Source organism: Pinus tabuliformis, chromosome X (genome assembly GCF_031772625.1).
Source record: "Pinus tabuliformis cultivar Carrire ecotype Pingquan chromosome X, CPIR1, whole genome shotgun sequence".
Taxonomy (NCBI): Eukaryota; Viridiplantae; Streptophyta; class Pinopsida; order Pinales; family Pinaceae; genus Pinus; species Pinus tabuliformis.
Window position 1 is genome coordinate 316440522 of NC_142308.1, and position 6927 is coordinate 316447448.

The window sequence follows — 6927 nt, forward strand, 5'->3', positions numbered from 1 at the left end:
TCTCTTTATTAGATGAAATAAACAAAGATATCCTTATAGACATTTATTCACAATCTCAGATTACCCAATCGATTTAGTAGGATGAGGTGTGAGCCAATTGTCTACCCAAACAAGAAAATAATTCAGTACAAATTTTTCTTATGAAAATAGGATCTTTGTCGCTTATCATAATATCAGGGATTCTATGAGAAAAAACCACATGATGGATATGTTGAAACACAATGAAAGAAAATTACATGATTAATATGTTGGTTAACACTTACGAATGATGGATGAAGCTCTGCAAACCCTTTCGGCGGCTAGGGTTTCACCTTATCCAGCAATTCTTTGCTTAGTTTTCATGAATATTTTACATATCTCTTTTGTAATGGAAAACTCCAATGATCAGGAAAAAAATGAAGTTTCTTTTGCAGGTATGAGTACTGGTCTAGCAACATCTTCTTCGGTTTCTTACAATTCCATGTTGAAATTTGGTTATGATCTTCCATTGGTTCAACAAATTCCTTCTATCAATGTTCCTGTGGATGAGAAAGCTATCAGTTGTGGAAAAAAAATCAAAGCAAGGTTTGATTTGCAAGTTTAATGGGTTCTGGCCATAGCTAGTTGATCTGCACAAATGGATCTCTAAATCATGGAAGCCCCTTTTAACGGATGAATTAAATATTTACCCTTTGGCTCAGGGTTTTCACGTTGTGGTTTTCTATAATATAGAGGATAAGAAGGCCATTTGCGAAGTTGGGTCGTGGTTTTAGGGCAATGCAGGTCTCTTTATGCAGCCTTGAACTCCCATTTTTTTATCTGGTAATGACATTAATATATATAGCTCTAGTTTGGGTAAGGCTTCTGAATCGTCCATTGCAATTTTAGAATCTTCCATCGCTTTCCTCTATTGGGAATGCATTGGGAAAGTTTTATCATCGTTGTCCTGAAACTACAAAATTATTCAAGACTACTTATGCCTGAATATATGTGGAAATGGACTTCAAAAACAATTTTCCCACATAGATTAATCTGACGGATCCAAAAGATCGATTATGAGAATATTTATTTTCGGTGTAGAGCATGCTATGAAACAGGGCGCAGAATTAAAAACTACCCCAAACGTTTACAAAGCAGCAAAGACTAGAAAAAGAAAACCCGAATCCCAAATGGTGGGAAGGAGCTCAGGGTATTCACTATAGGATATTTAAAAAGGATGTGCTTCAAGACAAGAAAGAACCAAAAGACAAGAAGGAAGCATATTTGGCCAAGGAAATTGCATCAACGACACCAGAAACAAAGCAAGAAATAATAAATGCCAATGAGGATTCTTTAGACTCATCAAAAGTGAACAACAGCAAACCCTCGTGGAAAGTGGATCCCCTTCTGAATCCACAAGGATTATTGCAAGAAAAGCATCTTCTAGGGCAGATTAGGCTGATGAGGAAGAGTCCAATTTTCACATGCCAAAGAATGATATGCCAGAAATAGAAGAAAACATGGGTTGGACTCAAGTTGGGAAGAAAGGAAAAGGCATTTCGCTAAGGAAAAAAAGAATTCAGTCTTTGAAGTCACAACATAAGTAGTGAATAATGGAATGTAAATGTATCTAGATATTGGGATTTTTTTGGAGAACTTTTAGTTGGAAAGGGTCTGAAATTTTTATGTCATGGGGAAATCGATTGAGGGTTTGGATTGAGCCACAATGCACAATTTCAAACCTCCAAGGACTATTAGAATATGTAAAAATTTTGGCCTACTAACCTGATTTTTTTTAATAATACAAATTCCTACGCATTTCTTTGAAAAAAAAATTAATCTAAGGGATTCTACATAATTTTTGAATTTTTTTCATAATTGATATTACTATTGTACTTGGTTTAAAGGGATGAGAAAGAGAGAAAAAATGGACGTACTTCTTCAGTTGATTCACTACTACCATTATAACATTTTTTCCTTCAAAATTAGGTAAACATGGAATAAAATCCATTGAAAGTTCTTCCCAACATGGATTTGGTATAGCTAAAGTTTGTAGGAGACTTAACATCTTGATTGTCTCTCCCTTATTCTATTTGGGGACTACACATTCAACCATAAAATTTTGAGCATTAGTTTTAAACCTTCCCAAAAAAATCATTCTCATTCCCATGGTATCTTTTCAAGAACTCTATATATCCTCCTATAAAAAAAATCTACAATTCTAAAAAAACCTTCTATTTAAGTTGAAAAATCTTACATAATATAAATGATCATAATGCCAAAGAAAATTCTTCTTCCACAAAAATTATTTAATGCATTGGGGTTCTCTTATAATTGTTAAATTATCTTGCATACCTTTTTAATCTTTTCAATTCTCTTATAATTATGCCGATATGTGTTTTATTTGTTAGCTTGGGGTGGTGAAATACTGTTCACCCTAGCCAATGGGAAAGCTTGGATTTCTCCCTTCCGACCAATAACATTTTTCCATGTGTTTGTCCCTCCAACCAATAAAATTTTGTCATCTGCCCAAATTTTTATTAGCCCATGTTTTCCACTACCTACCTATTTCTACAACTCTCTATTGAACGGAATCCTCCTCCACACATGTGCCCTCCCCTCCACTTTTGCTTTTCACGCCCTCCTCTCTGGCATGTTGTAACCTTCTCCTTCCCACTAGTCAATCGAGCCTCGTCCTTCATACCTCCCACATTGAATTGCACTGAGTCTCGTTTTCCATCTCCCTCACATGGTGTTACTGATGTTAAAGAGTGTTGTACCCTTCTCCTTGTCGTTGGTCAGTCAAGCCCTGTCTGCCATACTTACTTGTTGGTTGTGGTCCCTAAGCACACAAACGTAGTAAGTGCGAGAAATAAGAGTTCTGAAGAGAAATGGGGGAAATACAAGGGCTTTCTCAGTCATATTTATGAGTAAGTCGAAGTTTATATCCCATTCTTCATTAGCATAGAGAGGTCCTCAACTTCTGCAGTTAAAGATGAGTCCATAATTGTTCTAGCATATGAGGAGCATGAGGAAGCCATCTCATGCAGACCATCTGTGGATGGTAGTGCACACAACCCAAACTATTCTGATGTTGAAGATCAATCTTGGAATTCGCAGTATGATTCAGATGGAGGAACATATTGACATGATGAATATGATTATTCTAATTCTTATGATCCTGATATTGTAGGAATGTCAGATCTTGCAAGGCATTCTCTTTCTGATAGTTCCGATGTAGGTCTTAAGAAGGGTCCTAACCCTGACGTGAAGGAACCAAAGGGAATTTACCTTCTGATCAAGGGAGGCAATTAGACAGAATTGGGAGTCAATCTGAGAAGGAGTGTAGAATATTGCATCTTACTCTGGATACCAACCAAGAGGTAGGGGAATCTATTGTGTTGGGTTATTCTTGCAAGGATGATCTGGTTGTTGCTCACAAGCAATGTGTAGAGGCCTGGTTCAAAATTAAAGGTAACAGGTTAGTTTTTTTTCCTAGTGACCATATTTTTGAAGTATCTATACAATGATTTCTTATTGTTTATAACATCATAGACTCAAATGCGCGGTTTGATTTTATGTGTGTCTATTCCCCTTGTCGTAGGTTTTATATTAGATGTCTATCTATGTTACCAGAAACATGACCAGGGGACCTGTTTTTAATTTCGTTCCTGTTGTTGTATTTGTTCTTGTCTTGACACTAAATTAGTGCATTACTATTCAATTTTGCATGTGTAAAATACACCAGGGAGGGTGGGGTTTATGTTTCTTATCTCCTAAAACCCTCTAGCTCTGCTTCTCACTATGTTCCTGCTTCTATTCCTTTTTCCCACTTCTGGTAACGTAGACACATATCACTCTTTGGGTGAGGGGCTCTTCTCATTAGTTGTTTGTGAAACAGAGGTAGCAATGTTGGAATGTTTTCTGGATCATGTTTTTCACATTTTTGGAAAATTTGTCATTTGTACAATATGAATGGTTTCAATAGAAATTATGAGGTTTATTTTCTAAAGCTTTGCCTCTTTTGAATGATTTTATCGATGTATTGTAAGAGACCATAGAGAAGCTTTCACAAATAAAACCATTGAATTCGTACTGCAGGTGAGTTGTAAAGATTGGTGTTTTCAAAGCACCGTATTAATTATACAGTTTTTAAATGCTATTCATATGTTTACCATAGACAAGTTTCTTAAGCTTCCATCAAAATGCTTGTTAAACAGAGACAATGGTATTGTTATTTTGCGTTGTTTGAATTATCCTTGTACCCTACCAGATCAGGGTATTTTTAGGTACTAAGTTTCTATCTTTTGTTGGCCATATGTAATTTGCAGTAGTCTTACTTTCATTTTTGTTTTCTTACATCCCTTTTACTTTTGTTGTGATCCAAGCTAATGAGCAGAGAAAATGGTCTAAAAAGGAAATTAACACCTTAACTTATCAACCTTAACAATTGCAAGTGGGGTTTAGAATATAAATTTAATACCAACTTGAAAATTGTTTGTAGGTCGCACTAGAATCAATTCGATAAGAGGAGTAGGAGTAAGTAGCTCTTAAACTGGCCTTCATTATTGTTGGCCATACCTAGTCTATTCATCTCTATCATATCCTAACACCAAATTGCAATCAAATGTGGTTAGATCCCTTGGGCATGCATAGATCCCTTGGGCATGCAACATTGCTGAGCAATACCATAAAACTTTGTATAATCACATTTGGACCCTCAATAGACAAAGGGAATGTTATGTTATCTAGATCTATAGCAAATCATGAATGGTTGCCTCTTTGGTTTCCAAAATTGAAAATACGCAACTGAACCTCTGACCAGAACAAGAATACCATCTTCATTTTCTCCTTATATATTCTCAAGAGGGAAAGCAAGAAAACTCTTTAGCTTTCCAGATGTTGCTTGAGTCGACAAAATTTGGAGCCTCTGGAGTGACATGAAGGGACTGCGTTCCTAGTGATAACCCCATTCATATTCTCTCGCTTTTTTTTTTAAATAAATTGTTAGGTTCTTTGTCTTTCCCATTGGAATGCAAATTCCCAAGGTACTCATCTACTTTGAAAATTCATCCTGACTGAGTTCAAACACGACTTTCAAAAAATTGTCCAGAATGGCATTCGGTTATGGTCACCTTAGAGGATGCTTATTTCTCTGTATTCTTGAAGGTGGGTGCCAATCCTTGATGTTCAGCCTTAAGAAAAACTGTTAGATTGAGAGAGTGGAGATATATTGAATATGTGTCAAAATCAATGAAAGCTGTTTGCCTTTGTTGTGCACACAATAGTGCATCCATTCTCCATAATTGCGTGATTTCATCGTGACGACCCTGCTTGCAAGTATTTCTCCATAATTCCTGTTTCCCCTTGTAATTGCACTTGACAATTCCTGTGTCATTATCCAATCTCGCTCCTCAACCATGTCTAACGAAGAGCTTAATGCAGCGGCTTCTTGTGTTGGCAATCTGAGCCTTAATGGACCACAGCGACGGTAATATCACAGCATCGCAGAATTGCTCTTTCGGTTTTTGTTTTTTGTTTTAGAATTCAATTCTCCGAATTTATGCCGTTTCATGATTCTAGCCAACGACCTTTGAATGCCAATGATCTTTGAATGCAGATTGGAGGGCAAGGTAGCAATAATAACGGGTGGTGCAGCGGGCATAGGAGAAGCCATCGTTCGGCTCTTCACAAAGCAAGGAGCCAAAGTCATAATCGCAGACCTTGCAGACGAAGCCTTTATTTAGAGATCTTATGGGCTTATAAATCAGCTATAGATTTAGAGATCAGCCTTTATTTTGTTGTCGTTGTATGTAGATCTTATATCGAAGCTATTTGTGGCCCATATCACCCTTGACAGAACTATAATACAAACACTATCGACCTCCTGTCGGAATCACAATGTTGTTGTTATAGCTTCTCGACCTACACCACCCATGTATGATTTTGTCATTGGTAAATATGGCCTCTTACCCTTCCAACCAGAAGTGATGCTCACCCCTTCAAACACTAGTGTGATGTGATGCTAAATATTGACCCTTAAATGATTTAACAATGTAAACAGACCTCTAGATCTTATAAGGGTTCAATCATGGCTCCAGATGAGCAGATCTTGTACAATAGTCTTTAAATCACCTTCACGAACCAAATAGGGTAATTAATCGACCAATTAGGGTGATTTCAAGTACCACCGAAGATGGAAAATGCTGGCTAGGGTGAAAAGAAATCCCACTGAAGTTATCAAACCTACAAATAAAAAAATTATGATTTACTGACGAAACCCTTAGGTTGGTAAGATGCACAACTATGATACCAATGTAAGATCCCAAACCTCATAATTTTCAATGGATCTAGCACACTTTAGTATTCTAATAAAAAAAAAGACTTTCAACAAGAAATAAGAACACAAATGAGATATGGAAATGTACCTTTTATTTACATTATTAACTGAAGAACATAGTACATGCCCATACAATAATATCAGAGCCTGCATTAACAACTGAACATCAAATGAGAATACAAAGACATTGAAGCACAATCATGGACCCTAGTGGATCCACCAGACAGATTACACCCATAGGGTTTTCGTCTCCATGATCTGAATGGGATAATTAGTTTTTTGTACTAAATTCCTTTTCAGAATATGTTAAAAGTTCTTAAGGATTCATGAGGTTAATTACAAGTTTAAACATGAGTTTTTGAGTGATTTTATGTAAATTTCATGTACAAATTAACATAAACAAATGACTAAAAAATGGCATGAAGCAAACATGAACATCACCAAAATAGTATCACAAAAACACATGCTAAAGGAGTTCACCCCACCTGGGCTACGTCTCCTTGGTCCAACTTCCACTGGCTTGGCCTCTCTATTATGCTCAAAAGTGTTAATACATTAGTTTACAATGCTCAGATAGCTTTGAAACTTATTCCAATGGCTCTAGAATGCCCAAAAATGCCTTTCTAGCC

The 6927-nt window shown here is 36.5% G+C and overlaps 1 pseudogene; it reads left to right on the plus strand.

Moving 5' to 3' along the window:
* The first annotated feature begins 268 nt into the window (after positions 1–268).
* LOC149139692 (uncharacterized) lies at positions 269–5705 on the plus strand (annotated as a pseudogene).
* The last annotated feature ends 1222 nt before the right edge of the window (positions 5706–6927 follow it).